This window comes from Anopheles arabiensis, chromosome 2 (genome assembly GCF_016920715.1).
Source record: "Anopheles arabiensis isolate DONGOLA chromosome 2, AaraD3, whole genome shotgun sequence".
Taxonomy (NCBI): Eukaryota; Metazoa; Arthropoda; class Insecta; order Diptera; family Culicidae; genus Anopheles; species Anopheles arabiensis.
In genome coordinates this window covers 66,035,761-66,056,742 of record NC_053517.1, presented here as the reverse complement: position 1 = coordinate 66,056,742, position 20,982 = coordinate 66,035,761, and the positions used below count along the sequence as shown (strand labels likewise).

The following is a 20,982-nucleotide window of genomic DNA, read 5'->3' as shown; positions in this document are numbered from 1 at the left end:
CTGTTCGCGGGCGTTTAGTTCCCGGGTGAAATGCTTCAGGTCGTCGTTTTAAATTGTTCGGTGTCCGACATCGGGATCCGAAATGACCAACCTATTTACATTTATAGCATTCCCTGTTTCTGGCTGGGCATTGATAGTCATCTGCATTGTGGTCTATCTTTCCGCAACGAGCACACCCGAAACCTCGTTCGGCCAGCCGGTCGTATTGGGCGTCATCCTTCCCCGGTGCACTCATTGCCGACGCGTACGAGCTAATCAAACGGATCGTTTCATCGCAATCCGACGAATTTTGCTCTAGTAATCTTTGTTTGAGCTCGGACGGAGCAAATCCTTCTCGTTGTTTCCAAAGATGCATTTCTTTGCCCAACTCTGGCAGCGGAAAGCAAACTCCTCCACAGTTTCCAATTGTTCCGGGTTTACTGTCCAAAACCGATTCCGTTCGAAAACGTCATGCTTCTTTGGGCAGAAATAATCGTTGGGCATCTCTATCGCCACTAGATAAGGATCAGCGCTTTCCTCCCCTTCTTTCTGTACGTCCGCTCTAGGAATGGATGCAAAAACGTCTTGCATATCAAGGGCCAGCTTTCGCAAGGAAAATATTGTTCATCCTAGTGCGATCGTTTTCGCCAGTCGCGGTGGTAATGTATTCAAAGTTCCGTCGATATTTCACCTAATCGTTCTTCACGGCGTTTCTCTCCATCGCTTTGAAGAAAAATGGTTATACATTCCATGCGTCCATTTTCCTGTATCCATTTTGTTTTGCTTTATAAAACTAGTAATTTTGCATGTGCCTCCATTTTCTTTCTTTTTCATCTTTCTAATCCGTTAAGAACCAACGTTACAAGGGAATGTCTCTCCGGCTCTCCGGCAGGTACATTATTTCCTTCTTTCCTCTTTTTCTTTCTATTTTTCTTACTGCTCTCCGGCAGCCTAACGTCCCCTTTCTACTGCATGTTGTGACAGTACAACGGTCCGACAAAATGTAAACTATCAAGATACCGTATGGGTTACGATACCGTCCGCGAGAGGAAGCCCCGTAGGTAAAGAGACAGGAAATGAAGGGAAACGACCTTTCTTCGGGATTAAGATGCGAGAGAGAGAGAGAGAGAGAGAGAGAGAGAGAGAGAGAGTGTCTTCGGGAGAAAGTAGAAAGGTATAAAAGGGATGACCGCGGAGAACCGCGGAGTCTCTTTCGAACCAGTACGGATTTTTTTTTGTAACATCACGAGCACTCCAGCATTCTTTTCTTTCGTGTTGCTGTCCGGCAATCCTATCTGTTTGGTAGCTGCTCTCCTACGGGCAATCAATTAAACGTACACAAATTGATACAAAACAGTTATTTAGATATTTTCACGACTATCACATTTATTTCCAATCCTCAATGTAGATTTTCATTTCACTTCACTTGTTTAAACTTTATTTTTCCTTGTCATCAATTGTGGTAATCTGCAATTTCGGTCCAGTCGTGATCGCGTACATGTATATCAAGGTCTATTGAGTATAGAGGTCGATTTATAGCTTGTTTTTGATCTGACATTTTGAAGCCTGTTTTGTCAGTTCAGTAAGAAAGTGTTTACAAATCATTTCAGCAGTAGCGTGCTTATCGCAATCCTTCCAGTTGCGTGTTACTCGTGCTGAAAACTTCATATGCAGCTTCGTGTACATATCGTGCTCCATGTAATCAAAGGACAAGGAACCTAGCTCCAATAACTTCAAAAAGAAAATCTGCTCTTATCTCTATTTTTCTTTCTCGTTAGTCGACTTCTAATATTCCATCATGAGGCTCGATGCCCGGCAGCAGCGTCCATCAATGCAGGCACCCGATCTCCGAGAGACCCTGCTTAATTTGATCCCGGACCCTCTTAGTGCCGAACAGAGAGGGGCGAAATTAGATCAAACAAGGCAGTCGCAACGGAGCTGCTGTCTAGTTCAGACGTGTCTTTTTGAGCTCGTAAAAATCTCAGTTGCATAAACGATTAAACGTGGAATACAGTTCGATCGTATTGTGTGTGGTCATTCCACGTCAATACATGTATTGATGCAAAATTAGCGTATGGTGCCGTATAATCCGTCGATCTATAGCATTCAAAACACTCTCCTTACCTGACTCTCAGCTTATTGAGGCAGTTGGGATTCAAGTGCCATCAGCTGAGGGCCACTGTGATTTCATCTCAGTGTACTGCCCAAAGCAGGCTCGTAACGCCGATGGTTAAAAAAAATGCTGCAACATGATCTCTGAATCCTCTCACGTAGACCAGCTAAATTCATCTTAGCCGGATAGTCCGCGCCAATTAAAATTGGCGGTTATTGTGAGAGGATTTGCGAGTGGGGTCCTACACCGTGGCTTTCCCGCGGTAATTCCATTTCTACGCTAGATATTATTTCTAACATATATACCCCATTGATGTCTTGACCACTAACACGGGGCTTACATCAGATCATCTACCGGTGACAATGGGTGCTTCGGGGTCACGAATCAGACGACTGCAGCGGAATTATCGGGAATGGATCGGCGGACTGGCTTCGTTTTGAACGCTACATAGGGGATAACATCGATGCCTCCCCTTCTCATAACGTTTGAGGATATCGCAGCAGCTATCTCCAGCATCGTTGATAGTATGAGAGAAGCCGAGATACGCTCAGTCCCTTTGGTTCACATCCGAGATAAAGAGCTAGAACTGGATGCTTTGGCAAAGCGTTAAAACTCTTTCAGGCGAAGGTTTCAAATGACAGGAGACTGGGCCTCCTACTCTGCGCTGTGCGCTCTGCAACTTGTCGGAGCTAAACTGATTGTCTGGTCTCAGTTGAAGTTAGGAACATCCAGTTAGCGAACAGGGTATGCTCGAGGCTCTTCTGGCATATGACAAAGGAAGCCCAACCCCATTCTTTAAAACACCTCTTCTTCCGCTTTCACTCCTAGTGAAAAAGCTGAAACTTTGGCTTCACATTTTACACTGGCCCACAGGCTTAGTGATCCACTCACAATTCCGTATGAGAATGCTGTTCATACTAGCATTAAGGAGTTAAGTTCGGCACTTTTGGATGCCATAGAGATTGACCGTGTCACCAGCGGAGAAGTTCTTAAAATCATTAAATACAGTGTTAGCTACAATGCTCCGGGATCAGATGGACAGTGTGGAAATTTGCTAAAGTAGTACCACCTGAAACCTGGGAAGGACCCATGCTTGGGGTCGTGCTATCGTCCTATTTCTCTATTGAGTGCTATGAGCAAATTATTGTGTTGACCTATCCAATCCGGCATCTATTATGTCCGATTCATGCAGGGCCCGTTTGAATCGGACATAATCAAGAATGAAAGCGTTCTACTCTGAATCGCCGGCTTAGATGTGTTTGATCCAGTAAGCCGTCAGATCGGTGGCTCTGAGATGTTTGATCTGTGGTGAATATATAAAGGTACAAACGCTCAACTTGAGGACATAAACCGGGCTCTGAGCCGACCACACAATCTCCCCACGATTATACGAATAAACGCTCTCTTCTATTTCACCAACCTAAGAGAACGGACGTGAGTAAAACCGCTACCAACTCATCATCCGAAACCCTACTTGGAAAACACCCCAAAGATCCATTAAATACAAAAATACGTCGTTACGCGTTGTTTCACTAATTATGTAATATTTAAAAAAATATCATGGGCTGGTTACCAAACAAGTAGTTCTTTTGAAACAATGATCGATTTTACAATAGTATTAAAAAAAATCAAGACCATTTATCACCTATTGATGCAATTTGCATCTAATTTGTCGCTATTATGTATCTATTCTTTCGCCATTTAAGCAATGTGGAAGGTATATCCACATATGTTTGCAATAGTTTTCACAGTCTGATGATGTGATCAGAGCGGCTCCTGTTTCAACTGTTCATTAATTCAACTTCATTATTCGGAGTGGATCGTTTTGTTATTTGCTTCCACTGGGTAAACATCTTATTTTTATCTAGTTTAAGAATGGGCTGTATGGTGGCAAGTACATGATTTTGTAGCCATATTATTCTATTTTTTGTTTGACATCGTAAGTCTTATGGAATCCTATGATATCTAATAATAATATCGCATTTGTTTTGATCTTGTCTATCAATTTCTTATGCAACTCGTCTACGAAACTAATAAAAAAATCCTTATTTATCGCGCGTGTTCGGGACACGTAATGAAGAATACCATTTCGGCTCATAGCACATAGCAACGAAATATATCGAGCTCGTAGTGCTGGAAAATGACGAGCCCTCTTGTATCTCTCATTGAAACATTCAACCCCACTTCGTCTATGAATATAACTTTATCCTTATTTTAGGATGCAGGTACCCTAGCGTTGTGTATTCTACAGCGTACTGCTGTCTATAGTTTCATCAACATTTCTTCTAATGGGTGAAAAGACTGAATATTTGTTTTAAGTTAGAATCTACAATTTATTTAATTGCTCTTTCGATCCGCACACTAAGACCTTCACCAGCTAAGAGAGACGCAGTTTCTCTCCATCTCGTCGATCACCCCGATATTGTCCTCTTCGTCAGTTTCGGCTTCGTTTATTCCATCGGTCGCGCTCGTTGTCGTTGTCCGCCTCCTTATCATCGGCCGCCGTATTAGTAGCCGCCGCATTAACAGGTTGGCTGATAAGTCCCCGGTCTAACAAAGAAAAACACATTTTTGTCATACTTCGTTCAACATAGTTCCCTTCAAGAGCGATACAACGATTATAACGACCGTCCAATTTTTTGATACCATTTTGGTAGTACTCCTTCGGTTTTGCCTCAAAATAGGCCTCAGTTTCGGCGACCACCTCTTCATTGCAGCCAAATTTTTTCCCTGTGAGCATCCTTTTGAGGTCTGAGAACAAAAAAAAAGTCGCTGGGGGCCAGATCTGGAGAATACGGTGGGTGGGGAAGCAATTCGAAGCCCAATTCATGAATTTTTGCCATCGTTCTCAATGACTTGTGGCACGGTGCGTTGTCTTGGTGGAACAACACTTTTTCTTCTCATATGGGGCTGTTTTGTCGCGATTTCGACCTTCAAACGCTCCAATAACGCCATATAATAGTCATTGTTGATGGTTTTTCCCTTCTCAAGATAATCGATAAAAATTGTTTCATGCACATCCCAAAAAAATAGGCCATTACTTTGCCAGCGGACTTTTGAGTCTTTCCACGTTTCGGAGCCGGTTCACCGGTCGCTGTCCACTGAGCCGACTGTCGATTGGACTTAGGAGTATAGTGATGGAGCCATGTTTCATCCATTGTCACATATCGACGCAAAAACTCGGGTGTATTACGAGTTAACAGCTGCAAACACCGCTCAGAATCATCAACACGTTGGTGTTTTTGGTCAAATGTGAGCTCGCGCGGCACCCATTTTGCACAGAGCTTCCGCATATCCAAATATTGATGAATGATATGACCAACACGTTCCTTTGATATCTTTAAGGCCTCTGCTATCAACTTCATTTTACGGTCATTCAAAATCATTTTGTGGATTTTTTTTATGTTTTTGTCGGTAATCACCTCTTTCGGGCATCCACTGCGTTCACCGTCCTCCGTGCTCATTTCACCACGCTTGAATTTTGCATACCAATCAATTATTGTTGATTTCCCTGGGACAGAGTCCGGAAACTCATTATCAAGCCAAGTTTTTGCTTCCACTGTATTTTTTCCCTTCAGAAAACAGTATTTTATCAAAACACGAAATTCCATTTTTTCCATTTTTTTTCACAATAACAAAAGTTGCTTGACAAAAGACGCTCTGTCTCACATACTAATTGACATACAGACGTCAAATTTTGACACGAATCATTTGAAGGTTGGTACTATATATAAATAATATGCATTTAACACTAGCGGCGCCATCTATGTGTCAGACCGGGGACTTATCAGCCAACCTGTTATGTAACAATTCCCTTTATGTTTCAATCGGCCTGACGCACCACGGCATTCTGAATATGCATCTACATGTTGTCGTAATGTTGAAGCTAGAGATTGTCCCAACATACTTTCTACTCCACTACGTGGACCAAAATGTCGCATTATTTGCGTATTTTCTGAGCGTCGTTGAATTTCTTTTGTACATAACTGATAAAAGATCTTTTAAAAACAGGCGTCTGTAGTTTATGGCAGTATAAAGATTTGAATAATTTTCTTTGTAAATTTTGAATGCGGCAAATGCAGCAACATCTAAAATGTTATAAAAAATGCTAATGGCCACCGATTTGTCTTCCTTTTGCAACTGTATTCGAAAAGACATTTGTCCATGTTATCCACTCTTCCTTTTGAACGAATGTAGTCGGCGATCATACGAGGTTTATTTTTAGGGCCTTGAATTTCTGTATCATAGTGGAAAGTTGACAACAGTACTACTGCCCTATTCTTTTTAGGAACATATGAATAAATTGCAACATTTTCATTGAAGCCAAACAAAGTTGATAAAACCTCTCTTGCCTTGGGATTTGAAAAACTACTGGGAACAAACGTTAGTCGTTTATTCACTGTGCCAAGCAAAGCCAATTTATAGTCTGTCATTAATGAGATAGCGAGATTATAACTAATAAAAAAAATTGACACAATATTGCGACCACTACTTCGAAATACGCGACACAAATCTTTAACAACACGCTTACCTTGATTTTTTTCTCTTATCTCCTGAAGGAGATAAGCCTGTGTAAATTTACCCATTTACAGGATACGAAGATTCTGCATCACATGTCCACCCGTACTTTGCTGGTTTTGTAGGAATATATTGGGTAAATCCAGTACCACCACGATATGGAAATAATTGTCCTTCAACCGTAACATTCATTCCTGCAATGTAACACTATTGTAAGTTTTTTTAGAAGCATTCCGAACACTCCGCCAACACTGTCAGCCAACTATCGAGCGTTCAACTAAAAAGCATGCCAACTAAAAAGCGTTCAACTATTTAATTCTGACTGTACTCCCAATAGCAGAAAGCTAGGAAAAAATGTGTTGCAACTTCACTTTTTTTATACTGACAAGAACAAAGTTTTATGCAGCTTCCCTGAAAATTTGAAGTCATTTCAATTACTAAAACAGAAGTTATGAACAATTTACCACGCAAAATTAATTTCTCATACAAAATGTATGACCTACACGGGGTAGGTGACCTACATACAAGTAAGGGGTAAAAAAAGGTAAAATAAAAAAATATATGAAAATAATTTTGAAAATTCCCATGTTTTATACTGGCAAGAACAAAGTTTTATGTAGCTTTCCTGAAAATTTGAAGTCATTTCAATAACTAAAACAGAAGATGTGATCAATTTACCATCCAGATATGCAAACTCCCATACCCAATGTATGACCTACCCGGGTAGGTGGTATTAAAGATGAGGGTTGTATTTTTGGTCATAGAAACGCAGGTTAAAGGCGTTTTACAATCGGCCTCAGCACAATTTTTCGATCGAAAAAAATCGATAGGCTTACGTATAACTGACATTATAAATATTTCTTTCATACTCCTACATTAAGTCGATTCTCATCGAGTTCAGTATTTAGTGTAGACACTTTTTTTTTAATAATGTATGCTTTTACAAAACTTTTTTTCAAAAATATCAACCTCGATGTTGAGACGTTATCAACAGCACTCTTTCTTTAGCCCGCAGTAAATTATTATTAATAAAAACAAGCGTTTTTTAAGCTATCTTTAAGTTAGAATTTTATTGAGAGACGCTAAAAAATCCGTCACTTGTCTCGGGCTAAGGCGAAAGAGTGAACTTTCTTCTCTCCCGTAGCCCTGATCGTGAGCCTTCGGGAGTACTCGGCCCGATCAGTGTTGGACGTTGTCCACACTAAGCATTTACCATGTCGCCCTCTGTCGTCAATTACAGGGAACAACACCTTCTGTGCGAATCGGTTGTTAATAATTATTAACACTCGATTTATGGAATTATTCTGATATTCGAACATATCCGCAACTCAATGCGTTGCGAACTTTTCGCCATACAAAGCGGAACGATCGAATTTTTGTAGCATGTTTAATTTTGCTCGTGAGTGTCATGGTATACCAGTTTTCAAAAAGACCAGCAAAATGAACACTTTGACGGCGAAATGAGTGCAAATGACAACAACATGACAGCTCAGATTTTTTTTATCGAAAAATTGTGCTAAGGCCGAATACCTTTTGGCCTGATCAAGAATTAGAAAAATGCCGATGACTATGCTCAGGTTCTTCCACTGAAAACGATGGGAAAGAATAATATGAACAGCACACACACACACACACGATCTTTTCGTTTGAGTTTAAGATTGCAAGTGTTTATAAACAATAAAAAATGTCTTATATTCTATTTTACTTTCTAGGTTAAACCGATTTTCCAGAGTACGCTTTTTGCTATCATTTCCTGGATCGCTTGTCTCTTTTCTTTTCCGCGAGGACCGAGGGTGTAAATGTTCGCCCGCCTTATCCTTTGTTTCGCATGAAGTTTTTTACCGCGATCCTTTTTGCCTGCTTGTTATTGATGTTATTGTTATTGATTTACCGTGTTCTAACGTTCGTCATGTGCGGGCATGGGTTGTTTATGCTATCTGATGAATGGGTGCATAGATCGCTTTCGTGCCTAGCACATTGTTTTATTGCACCGAGTTGTGCATATGCAGATCGCGTTTAAGCCGAACTGGATCGGCTGCTATCAACGATCTTATCTATCCGATGTGAAGCGGCTACTCTCAGCGTTCTCTGCAATCTGTGCTGGACCGGTTGCTCTCACTGCTCTTTGCTATCCGGCCTAGAACGCTCGACATTCCACTCTTTTTGATTTGATGAGTCGGTTTGCTGTGAACAAATCATCCAGGTTCAATATGAACCGATTGGAATTGGGATTCGTTTGCAATTTGATTGGAATTGGGATTCGTTTGGGATTCGATTGAGATTCTGATAGGGATTGGGATTGCGATTTGATTTGGGTTGGGATTTGTTTGGGATGCATTTGATTCTGATTGGGATTGTGATTGCTTTTCGATTGGGATTGGGATTGCGATTCGATTGGGAATATGATTGAAATTGGGATTCATTCAAAGTTAGTGGTAGAAAGTGAAAAAATGTTCAATGGCAGCCAGAGTTTTGTTCAACCGTCTCTAAATATTCTGGAGCTCGGTAAGGTGCCCGATTTTGTGAGAGATCTTCGCAATTTCGAATTTCGAACCAAACGAATTGAATAACTTGATAGATTATGTAGAAAGCGTCATGAATCTTTGCGAACGGTGTCGAGTAGGAGAAACTTCTTTGGTGTATGAGTTTGTAGGGAATCAGATGGGATCGGAATCAAGCTAATCGAAATCGATCTAAATGTCAGCTTATCTAGAGCTAAACTTATCTAGAGCGTAGATAGATGTAATTAGAGTTAAGTTAGGAAGTAATAAAGAATAAACTGTATTTTTGATCGACAAACCACCGAGTAGTACGGTTGACTGTGTGAAGCTCCCATAAGTTGATCCAAAAAACAATCCGCCGTAAAATTTGCGGCCAGGCTGCCGACGTCTTCAATTCTAACAATATTACCTCAAAATGGTCAGATATTTAAGAAAAGTTATTATTATATTATTACGATAAACGAGACTTCAAAACATTAGATTTCGAGCTGACTACCGTTAAAAGAGGAAAAAGTGAACCATTAAATTCATACTAAGGCAGGGTTAACGAACTATTAGCATCTTTGGTAAGACAAGTGCAGACACAGGATAGCTATAAAAATAACGCAAGTGTTCATATTGATTTATTTAGAGAAAAAGCATTGGATGCTTTCATTCAAGGCTTAACAAGCCTTTGTCAATTTTGCTTAAAACTGCTAGCCCCACGTCATTAGCGAAAGCTTATCAGTTTTGCTTAGAGTATGAAAATACCGCTCACGGTCTCGCGCCTTCGTCTGCCAGTCTGTTATCCCGGCCTTAATGGCGAACGCCTTTACGCCATCTTGTCACCTCAATTTGGGCCTACCACGCCTCCTCTGTCCTTGTGGACGGCCTAAGAAGACTTTACGGGCTGGGTCGTCCGTTTTCATGCGTACAACATGGCCAGCCCACCGGAGCTTGGCGAGCTTGATACGCTGTACGACAGTGAGGTCGCCGTACATCTCGTATAGCTCGTCATTATATCGGCTCCTCCATTGTCCTTCCACACATACGGGGCCAAGTATCCTTCTGAGCATCTTCCTCTCGAACGCGGCTAAGAGGGTTTCGTCAGATTTGGACAGTGTCCATGTCTCAGCGGCGTATGTGAGTACTGGTACTATATAGGTACTATATAGTCCCAGCTTCGTCCGTCGCGACAGGTTCTTTGAGGTGAACTGATTTTTCAGGCTGTAGAATGGCCGGTTGGCAGCCAGCATCCTTACGCGCAACTCAACTTCCATACTGTTGTTGTTGCTGACCTTTGACCTAAGATAGGTGAATTCTGGGACGACTTCAAAAGTGCGTTCACCTATCTGTACATCACGCCTACGTATATTCGGATTATTTATTGGTAGGTCCGCTGATGTTGCCACCATCAGTTTGGTCTTTGCCTCGTTTATCTGCAATCCGAGGTTCTCTGCCGCCTGCTCGATCCCTTGGTAGGTTTCTGCTACATAGGAGAGCCGCAGACCAATGATATCTATATCATCAGCGTATGCCAGGATCTGGGTTGACTTATAGAAGATGGTTTCCGTAGTCTCCACCCTCGAGTCGCGGATGGCCCTCTCTAGTGTCAGGTTGAATAGGAGACAGGCAAGCCCGTCCCCCTGGCGCAGACCTTTGGTGGTAGCAAAAGGTCCTGAGAGTTTTCCATCCACCTTCACCTGGCATGTGACGTTGGTCATAGTCATTCTACTAGCCTTATCAGTTTGGCCGGGATTCCAAAAGAGCTCATAGCGTCATACAGTTTTACCCTGGCTATGCTATCATATGCGGCTTTGAAGTCAATGATGGTATGGTATGTGTTGTGTCTGTATTCAGCCATCTTCTGCAAAATCTGCCGCATGGTGAAGATCTGATCAGTGGTTGATTTTCCGTTTCGGAATCCTCTTTGATAGTTTTCGACTATCTCTTCGACGTGCGGGACAAGGCGATCCTGAAGGATCAGGGAGAATATTTTATAGGCGGTATTCAACACCGTAATACCCCTGTAGTTGTTGCAGTCCAACCTATCTCCCTTCTTGTATATGGGGTAGATGATGCTGAGATTCCAATCACAAGGCATCGATTCGCTATCCCAAACCTCAGCAACAAATTGATGAATCTCGTTTTCTAGTCGTGCACCTCCATTCTTGACCAGTTCGGCTGCAATTCCGTCGGTTCCGGGTGCCTTGTTATTTTCCAGCCGACGTATAGATTTTCGTGTTTCTTCTATGCTAGGTGGCAGTAGCATGACCCTATCTGCTAGTGGCGCTTCTAGCTGTTCGCTAAACTGGTCGTTCAAAAATTCATCAAAGTACTGAGCCCACCGCGAGAGGACCTCTGGCTAGTTACTGACCAGATCTCCATCCTTGTTGCGACAGCAGGTTACCTTAGGTACAACGTTGTTTCGGTGACCTGCTATCGCTTGGTAAAACTTTCGTGTCGGTCCGTACGCCTCTCTGGTTTGTTCGAGCTCCCGCATATTTTGCTCTTCCAAAGCATGCTTCTTGGAGCGGTGAACTCTTTTCTCTTCCCTACTAGCAATGAGAATGTAAAAGTGTGCGTCTTTCAGGCGAGGGGCATGTAGAAGCAGGGGGAGACGGTTGGAAATACGCGGAATTACGCGGCGGCGAGAGCGTGTTTTGCTTTTTTCACAGTTTTATTTTATTTTATTTTATTTCAATTAACATTATTACGGCCTCGGCCATATTTTCAATTGATGAAGTGTTGTGCACATTGAATTAAAGCTACGATAATCTTTCATAATTCAACATGAATATGTAAATTAAGCTGCTTTATTTCAATGCTTTTTTTACAGTATTCAACATACACAACATACAGGCAGTAAGGCGGGTGCTTGAAGTGACGATTTTTTTTAATTTTTATTATAAAAAATATGTGTGGTTTTGTGGCAAGATTGTGGTTAGCGATGTGTGGAACTGTGCCTTAAGTTTCAATAAAGTGTTAAAATATCAAACGAGTTTGATGTGTTTAAGTTTTAATCAAAGTGCAAATCAAAGTGAACGAAAGCGCACAACGCGCAACGAAAGAAACGAGGGGGAGGGGGTGTCCAGCGCTACGCGCAAAGTGCGGCAACAGCGCAGCGTAAACCGAAAAGAACGCGCGGGAGGGGGTGTTCAGCGCAGCGCGCAAGTGCGGCAACAGCGCAGCGCAAACCGAAAGAAACGCGAGAGAGCAAGAACAGCTGATCCGCGCATCCAGCGCAGCGCAAGAGGAAAAAAAACGGGAGGGAGGGGGTATCAGCTGATCAGCTGTTTTGTATCGCGAGAGCGTCCCGTGTAATTTGAAGGCAAGCGAGAGAGCGCTGCGCGCGCTTACTCTCATTTCGGAAAAAAATCGCTTCCGCTCGACTATGGCAGCCAATACAAAATCGACCGAACCCCTTTCCCCTGTTTCTACATGCCCCTCGCCTGTAAATTTCGCTCTCTTTGCCTGTAGGGTTCGCTCTTCGATCACCATGCGAATTTTTTTTTCTCCAGAGGCGTCTGATTTTTTTGGAACGACCCATACAGGTGCCGTCCAGGTAGAGTGCGAAGGTCTGATAATACCATTATCCAGCAATTCTGTTCTGACCTCTTCGGCATACGCTGCTGGATAAGGATATGCCTTTTGGTGTATTGGTATATCGTCAGTGGTGTTTATACAACACTCAACTCTAGTAGTGCATGTAAGTTTTAAATTAGGCTCGTAGAAAACAGACATATATGAATCTAACCCTTTTTTAAGTTTAGTTTGTTCAAAATTGGGCTCTGCAATGGGATGACGATGATAATGACGAGCTATACGAGATGTAATGCGACCTCACTGTCGTACAGCGTATCAAGCTCGCCAAGCTCCGGTGGGCTGGCCATGTTGTACGCATGGAAACGGACGACCCAGCCCGTAAAGTCTTTTTAGGCCGTCCACAAGGACAGAGGAGGCGTGGTAGGCCCAAGTTGAGGTGGCAAGATGGCGTGGAGGCGTCCGCCATTAAGGCCGGGATAACGGACTGGCAGACGAAAGCGCGAGACCGTGAGCGGTTTCGGACACTCCTGAGGCAGGCCAAGACCGCAAAGCGGTTGTAGTGCCGGATAAGTAAAGATCGACTATCACAGGCTAAATAAAAAAATAATAGCTGATCGATATCCCATACCTGAAATCAATTATGTAATTGGTCAACTGAAAGGACACACTGTTTTTACGACGCTAGATTTAGCCTCTGGCTTTTATAAAAAAAATGAGACCGAGTGACATAGAAAAACGGCATTTGCTATCAACAACGGCAAATATGAATTTGTTAGAATGCCATTTGGGCTTAAAAACGGTCCTTCCATATTTCAAAGGGTAATTGATGACGTCCTTCGAGCAGAAATTGGTAAAACTTGTTACGTTTATATGGATGACGTTATTATTTTTGGAAAAAGAAACTTAACTGATCATTTAATTAATTTAGATAAAATTTTGAAACTATTAAATGAAGCAAACTTAAATGTTCAACTCGACAAGTCAGAGTTTTTGCATTCTGAAATTGAATTTTTAGACTACATAACTGGATGCAATGGTATAAAAACAAGCATAAAAATAGAAGTAATAAGCAATTACCTTATTCCAAAAACCTCTAAAGAGCTAAGAGGATTTTTGGGGATGATGGGTTATTACAGGCGATTCGTAAAAGATTTTGCAAAAAATGCAAAACCTCTTACAAACCTCTTAAGGGAAGACTAGAGTTTATCATCCAACAAAAAAATAGAATTGGAAAAAATGAAATAGAATGTTTCCATAAGATGAAAAAATACTTTCATCAGAAGATATACTTATTTATCCTGATTATAAAAAAACTTTTTTGTTTTGGCCACACACAGGACTTTGCCATTGGCGCTGTGTTATCACAGGATGAGGATGGAAAAGATTTACCAATTCATTTTGCCTCACGAACCTTATCAAAGGCAGAAGAAAAATACTCTGTACCAGAAAAAGGAATGTTAGCGATTTTCTGGGCACTCAAAACTTTCAGAAACTATTTGTATGGAGCCATATTTAAAATCATCACCGATTACCAACCTTTAACTTTTGCGCTGTCATCGAAAAATTCTAATGCATAGTTAAAACGGTGGAAAAGTTATTTAGAAGAGCACGACTATGAACTATATTACAGGCCCGGTAAAAATAATGTAGTTGCGGACGCTCTAAGTAGAATTGCATTTTCGATGACAGGTACGCAACACTCAGCAGATACTTCTGATTTTTTTAACTATTGCTACAGAAGCTCCAATTAACGTACTTAAACAACAAATTATTTTAAAAATGGTCCCTGATAATATTGGAACCTAAAATTGTGTTCAATACTTACAAAAGAATTATTATTTATTTGTTTTACTGCTTTATTGAAGAATTATAATGCGAAACTTTTGTGTGCTTATGCAAAGCCGTTGCTCTTGGTGTGTCGGTTCTTGTATCAATTTGGTCGATCTTTTCCCGCTATCCTAATCGCACCAATACATACAAAACAGAAACTGTCAAATATACGCACAGTCCGATAAAAACGCAATTACGTAAAACGCAGTTGAAATATTTCAATTACACGGACTATGGGTCCCGTAATACGGACTATCCCGTTCTACGGTAACCGTAACACACATTCCTAAACAGCTATTATGGGTCAAATTCAAGAAGTCTACAGCAAGCATTTTTGGGCTCATAGATGTGGCGAAGTAAAAAAAGCCAGATTCTTCGAAGATTCTATTTTCCTCAAATTATAAAAGAGTTATTGAATTAATAAGAAAATGTGACATTTGTCACATAAATAAAAACGATAGAAAGCCTATATCGTACCCTTTACAAAAAACTCCTATTCCTCATAAACCATTTGAAATTACACATATAGATATCTTCTTTATAGAAAATCATCACTTCACAACTTTCACAACAAGTTTTCCAAATTTGCTCAAATTAAATTGATTCTAACACGAGTTGCTATAGATGTAGTTCCTATTATTAAAGAAATAATTAAAAAATACCATGCTCCTAAAATACTTGTCTTAGATGGTGATAAGACCTTCAGTAGTCGTGAACTGAAAACTTTTTTCCAAACTTTAGAAATTTCGGCCTACGTCACACCTGTTGGTCACAGTGAAATCAACGGTATTATAGAACGATTCCATTTGACTTTTTTTAGAGATTTATTGCATCTCAGATATGGAAAATCCGACGTTATGACCACCTGATTTTATATAGATATCGATTCAAAAATACAACAATACCGTTCACTCCTCCACAAAATACACACCTCAAGAGATTATCTAACCTTCCATAGACTCATCTAAAATAATAGAAACAGTTTACAGGGTTTCGAATCATATAATGGACTACTTGATCCACTCGGTGGAATATTTGAAATAGTAAGGGGATGTTTGCAACGTTGCTATGGAGGTTTACAGGCATATAGGGGAATCTGTCAAACATTTAGGAGAAGTGTGCAAACAGCTATGGAGTTTTGCATCCAGCTATGGAGCGCTCGGTGGAAGCGCTGTAGAAATTAATCCTAGATTTTTTCAAAAAGCACTGCGTGATGATTTACGAGTTTGGAGTGATTATTCATATGTTTTTTTAATGATTAAACATATTTCATTTCATTTCATTTATTAATACAATATCCGCCATCAAGGCTAAATAAGGCAGACTTAAAACTAAATAAACCCTAACAAATAAACAAAATAATTCATGAAAAACTAAGCCTAACTAAACTAGTCTAGACCTAGCAAAAAAAATTAAAGAAAAAAAAAACATAGGTAGAGCGTGGAGACTATCAAAACTTAATGAAACTTAGAAGAATAATTAAAGAGAATTAGAAGAAAAAATACGTTTACGGAAAGAGTTGAGAGAGGAGTCGAAATCAAAGAGATAGTAAAAGTGGTTAAACAACCTTAAACAGGATAGAATAGGATCATTGAAAGTATAAAGAGTATGACGTGTTTCAATTGACAGAGGATCACGAGGACGAAGGGAACGAGAGGGAACATACAACGAGATGGACGAGAATAAATCAGGAGCATCAGTATCAGAAAGTAATAAGCCACCAATAAAACATGCCTGAGACACTTGGCGGCGGAAGCTTAAAGAGTGAAGATTGAATAACTGCAATCGCGTTTCATAGGGAGGTAGTGAGGCAGCACCGAACAAACGACGAAAAGCAACCCTGGTAAAAAGGCGCTGAATGCTTTCAATTCTCGAACAGCCATCAATAGTAGGAGGATTCCAGATGATGCTAGCATATTCAAGAAGAGGCCTTACCAGAGCACAATAAAGGATTCTTAGGATGCTTTGATCTCTAAAAATAGAGGTAAAACGTAAAATAAACCCAAGAGTTCGATTAGCTTTTAGTAGAACCTCATCAAGCTGCAGTTTAAAGTTAAGACGACTGTCGAGTATAATACCAAGGTCACGGATGGACAAAACACGAGAGAGAGACGAGTTAGAGAGAGTATAGTTAAATGAAATAGGAGAAAGAGAGTGAGAGAAAGAAATAACAGAACATTTATCAGGGCACAAGCGAAGTAAGTTGACCAATGAACAAATGCATTAAGGTAATGCTGAAGACTAATACAATCAGAAGAAGAGGACACAGGTAAAAAGATTTTGATATCATCCGCATAAAGGAGATGACCATCAGGAGGTAAAACATTACAGACATCATTGATGAACAAAGAAAACAGAAGTGGACTTAGCACACAACCCTGAGGGACACCTGACGTACAAAAAAACTCTTCAGATAAGTACGACCCGGTTTTAACCCTGCAAGATCGATTACTTAAGTATGAGGACAGCCAGCTAATAATGCCATCACCAAAACCAAGTTTAGATAGTTTAGCTAATAGTAAAGAGTGGGGCAAACTATCAAATGCAGCATGAAAGTCAGTGTATATTGCATCAAGTTGGGTACCTGCCTCAAAAGATCTGAAAATATTGGTAACAAAAGACATGAGATTAGTAGAAGTAGATCTACCAGGCATAAACCCATGCTGTTTAGGGCTAATAACGGAACTACAACTATGAAGTATGGTTGGAAAGATACATAGCTCAAAAGTTTTGGCTGTGGCACATGTTTGAGTTATCCCACGATAATTAGAGACAATGCTACGACATCCCTTTTTGTGTACCGGAAAAAGCCAACAGGATTTCCAAAGAGCAGGAAAGACCCCGAGAGAAAGTGAAAGGTTGAAAATTTTAGCAAGGTGTGGAGCAAGCACGTCCTTACAGTTTATTAAAACTGAGGCAGGAATGCTATCTGGACCAGGAGTAAAAGAACGTTTCAACCCAAATAACACCTGTACAACTGTTTCAGAGCTAACCGAAATATCGGAGAGATTAATTAAGTTCTCTGGCGTGTAGAGTAGCCCACCCTCAATAAGGTTAGGGTCACTAACCGGTGGCTCAAACATTTGGGAAAAATGTGCAGAGAATAGCTCACAGATCTCAACAGGCGTAGAGGCAGTTCGAGAATCAAGTACCATTTCATTAGGTAACGTATTGCACCCTCTTCGAATCCTAACAAATTGCCAGAAGGATGCTAGATCAGAACGAAATCGCGATTACAGTCTACTCGAATAGGCCTCAAAACGAGCCCTGTTGTACAATCGATGCGCAGAGACAGCGTACTTAAATAAACGAAAGTTGTATGCAGATCGGTTCAGACGATACCTCCTAAGATATTTCATTCTATCCTTTTTCAGGTTGCGAAGAGTACGATTGGACCAGGGAGGATTAGGGGAACGAAAAATAGGTGTACATGAAAGGAGTGCAGAGGTTAACAAAGCATTAAACGATTGGACAGCCTCGTCGACCGATGTACATTGATAAAAAAAGACCAGTCGGAACGAGATAGAACAGAATTAAGTTTACGATAGTCAGTGAGACGAAAATTATATTGAACACTCAATGAATTAGGAGCAGAAGACAATACATTCCTAACCCTACTAGCCCTAAATAAAGAAGACGGTAACGCAATTTCCAGAGCAGGATGATGGGCATCCTGGGGCAGGAGCAATGACGAAGCAGGATACACAGAAGAACAAGCAGCAGCAGCAGAGTTAGAGAGCACCAGGTCCAGATAATGATTTGAATGGTTATGCACCCCGTTCAGCTGATAGAGTTCATGCAAATTTAACACATCCAAAAAGCAGGAACTGGATGAATTCAAAGAGATATGAGGCACATAATGTCTCATAGGTAAAGATGAATCTGACCTTACTGCGGCTGCAGGCGACCACCCTAACGCCGGTTGATTGAAGTCGCCAAGAAGGATAAGATGATCATTCGGTTTCATTTGCATGTATGCATCGCTGATGAAAGCAGAAAGGGATTCAAAATAGTTGCGGTCGCTGCTCAAATACGGTGGCACATAAACAATCCCCACAAAAAGCCGAAACTTAGGAGAAGAAACACGTATACATAAAGCTTCAAGCGTAGGTTGATTCATGTTAAGTGCCACAGACGGATATCGACTGGAACATGCAAGCAGCACACCACCCCCACGCGATCGTTCATTGTTTAACCTGCTGCGATCGCAACGGTATATATTGTAAGAATCACTATCCAGGACCATATTGGATGGAATCGATTCATTTAACCAGGTTTCAGTAAGGGCAAGCATTTCAAACCCTGATTCATTCGCAGAAAGGCGCAATTCATTATATTTGGTGCGAAGGCCTCGAACATTTTGGTAGTAGATCACGAAGGGGTCTATTAATTGTGAGCTTTCCGTTTGGCAAACGGGCTGATCTGTGGTGAGCGATTCGTGTTGCTGAGATTGTTCTGTGATTGAAGCCCCACCCCCGGTGATAACTGAGGGGGTGTGGGAGGAAACTCCGGTTGGATACAGTGGCGGATCAAGGGTATCGGGGGCCCTAGGCGGAACGACGAGTTGAGGCCCTCTGTAAATGGTAAATGTTGTTGGGGGGGGAGGGGGTCTGGGTAGCGTCACTAAACTTGCTGTTGGGAGATTGAACAATAAACTTGAAATGCCGTCGGGGCCCCTTCGATCATCAGTCGCAAACTCTGAAATTTTTGCTGATGGGGGGGGGGGGGTGGTGCAAATGATTCGCCAACCTTGGGGCCCCATCGGCCATCCTTCCGGGGGCCCTTCTCGCTAGTACTCTGTCCATACGTCATACTATAGAATGGCGATCTACGGGGCCCCAAAATCGGCGGGGCCCCAGGCGACCGCCTAGTCCGCCTACCGTTGAATCCGCCGCTGGTTGGATAGCCTCTAGGATCTCGGTCATCTGGGATAGTGATTGATTCCCGCGCTGTGGGGATGGCGATCGATGATCCAAAAAATGATCCGGATGAGCGGTGCTTTTTGGCGCAGCTGAAGAGCAATTTGCACTGCTTGAACGATGCGAAGTAAGCGCAGAAGGGTCAAATCGGGCCCTTTCATGTATACGTTGCTTTGGTAGGCCACGATCAACAAACTCACGAACAGTAAGTGAAACTGGCCAAATAGTAGATTGAAGCGCCAGATCCTTAAGTGATTTAGGAATACTCACTTTAAACGATATAAAGGACATCAAATCAAGGTTTGCACCCTTTTTCGTGAGACGGTGAACATCTATGTTGTCGGTTGGCAGCACAGCTTTAACCGTCTTGTGTACGACCAAAAAACATCACTTAATCGTACAACCGCCTACCCGGGTAGGCCATACATTTTGTATGGAACAGTGATGTTTTTCGTGGTTAAAAGAGTATATCTTTTGAATTTCTTGTAAGCTTTGAATGAAAACTGTCTTAAAGGTCCATAATAATGTTTTATAACACATCGTAGTAAGATTAGTAGTAAAATCCTATCAATATTTTTTCATTCCAAAATATGTTTTAACTTTGCCACCATAACTGGCCAGGGCACATGTTTTAAGTGGATGATTAGTCTTTTTCTAAGTTTTAATTACATTTCTCTCAAAAGTTATATACATTTTTCAATTGTTTTGCTTGTTGTATAAAAACATATGTTGACGATCTATGCTCATCATGTTTTATTAAAAACCGGCTACGAGCGGCTCCAGACAATTTCGGAACCTCCTCCACTCCAACCCAACGGAGCCGGCTCTGAAGCTGACTCCGCTCCAGCTGCTCCGGAGCCGGTTCCACACCAACGACTCCACGCTCACGGCTGCTCCGGAGCTGGTTTTTACATATTGCACCAAAAAATCATTTTAGATAATGTTTTAATCAGGAAGATCCATAATTAGCTGAGTAAATAATGTTGAAAGGAATCAATAAAAAATCGATAAGTTTTGAACATTGTTCAACAATCACACCATCACATCGGGTGTTAGTTTCTACACTTGTGAGATGATAGATTCTTTTTTTAAGCTATCATACAATGCCGTCTCTATTGAAACGTTAGTCCAGAGCCGTTGGTCCGGAGCCATTAATTCGTTGCCGGCTCCGGGGCTGTTGGTACGGAGGTACGGTTCCGGAGCTGTTGGTGCGGATCCGGCTCCGGAGCCATTGGTGCGCTCCAAAACACCCATCCCTATTCGGCAGTAACACTATGACACTATAAGTAACACAAAAGTATGAATGTGTGTGTTAACTTTCTGCCAATTTTATTTCATTTGCTTGTAGTGGTTGGTATCATTTTAAAAGAGGTGATTTCAGTGTTAAATTCAATATATTGCTACACAACAAGCAATAAAATTTAACTGTACACAACTGTAACCACGCGGCTACATGAGGTGAAATATACAGCGAAATGAACTATTTGACAGGTGAAATATCTGACAGATACAGCTAAAGAGTTGGGGGAGATACAATATCCGCTTTCGAACTTCCCTTATAAAGAATATTTTTCTAAGCGGAACATTCCCTAGTTGC

The 20,982-nt window shown here is 41.3% G+C and overlaps 1 pseudogene; it reads right to left on the bottom strand.

Annotated features, from left to right (window-relative positions):
- Nucleotides 1-3,341: 3,341 nt before the first annotated feature.
- Nucleotides 3,342-6,678, bottom strand: LOC120893458 (annotated as a pseudogene).
- Nucleotides 6,679-20,982: the final 14,304 nt, after the last annotated feature.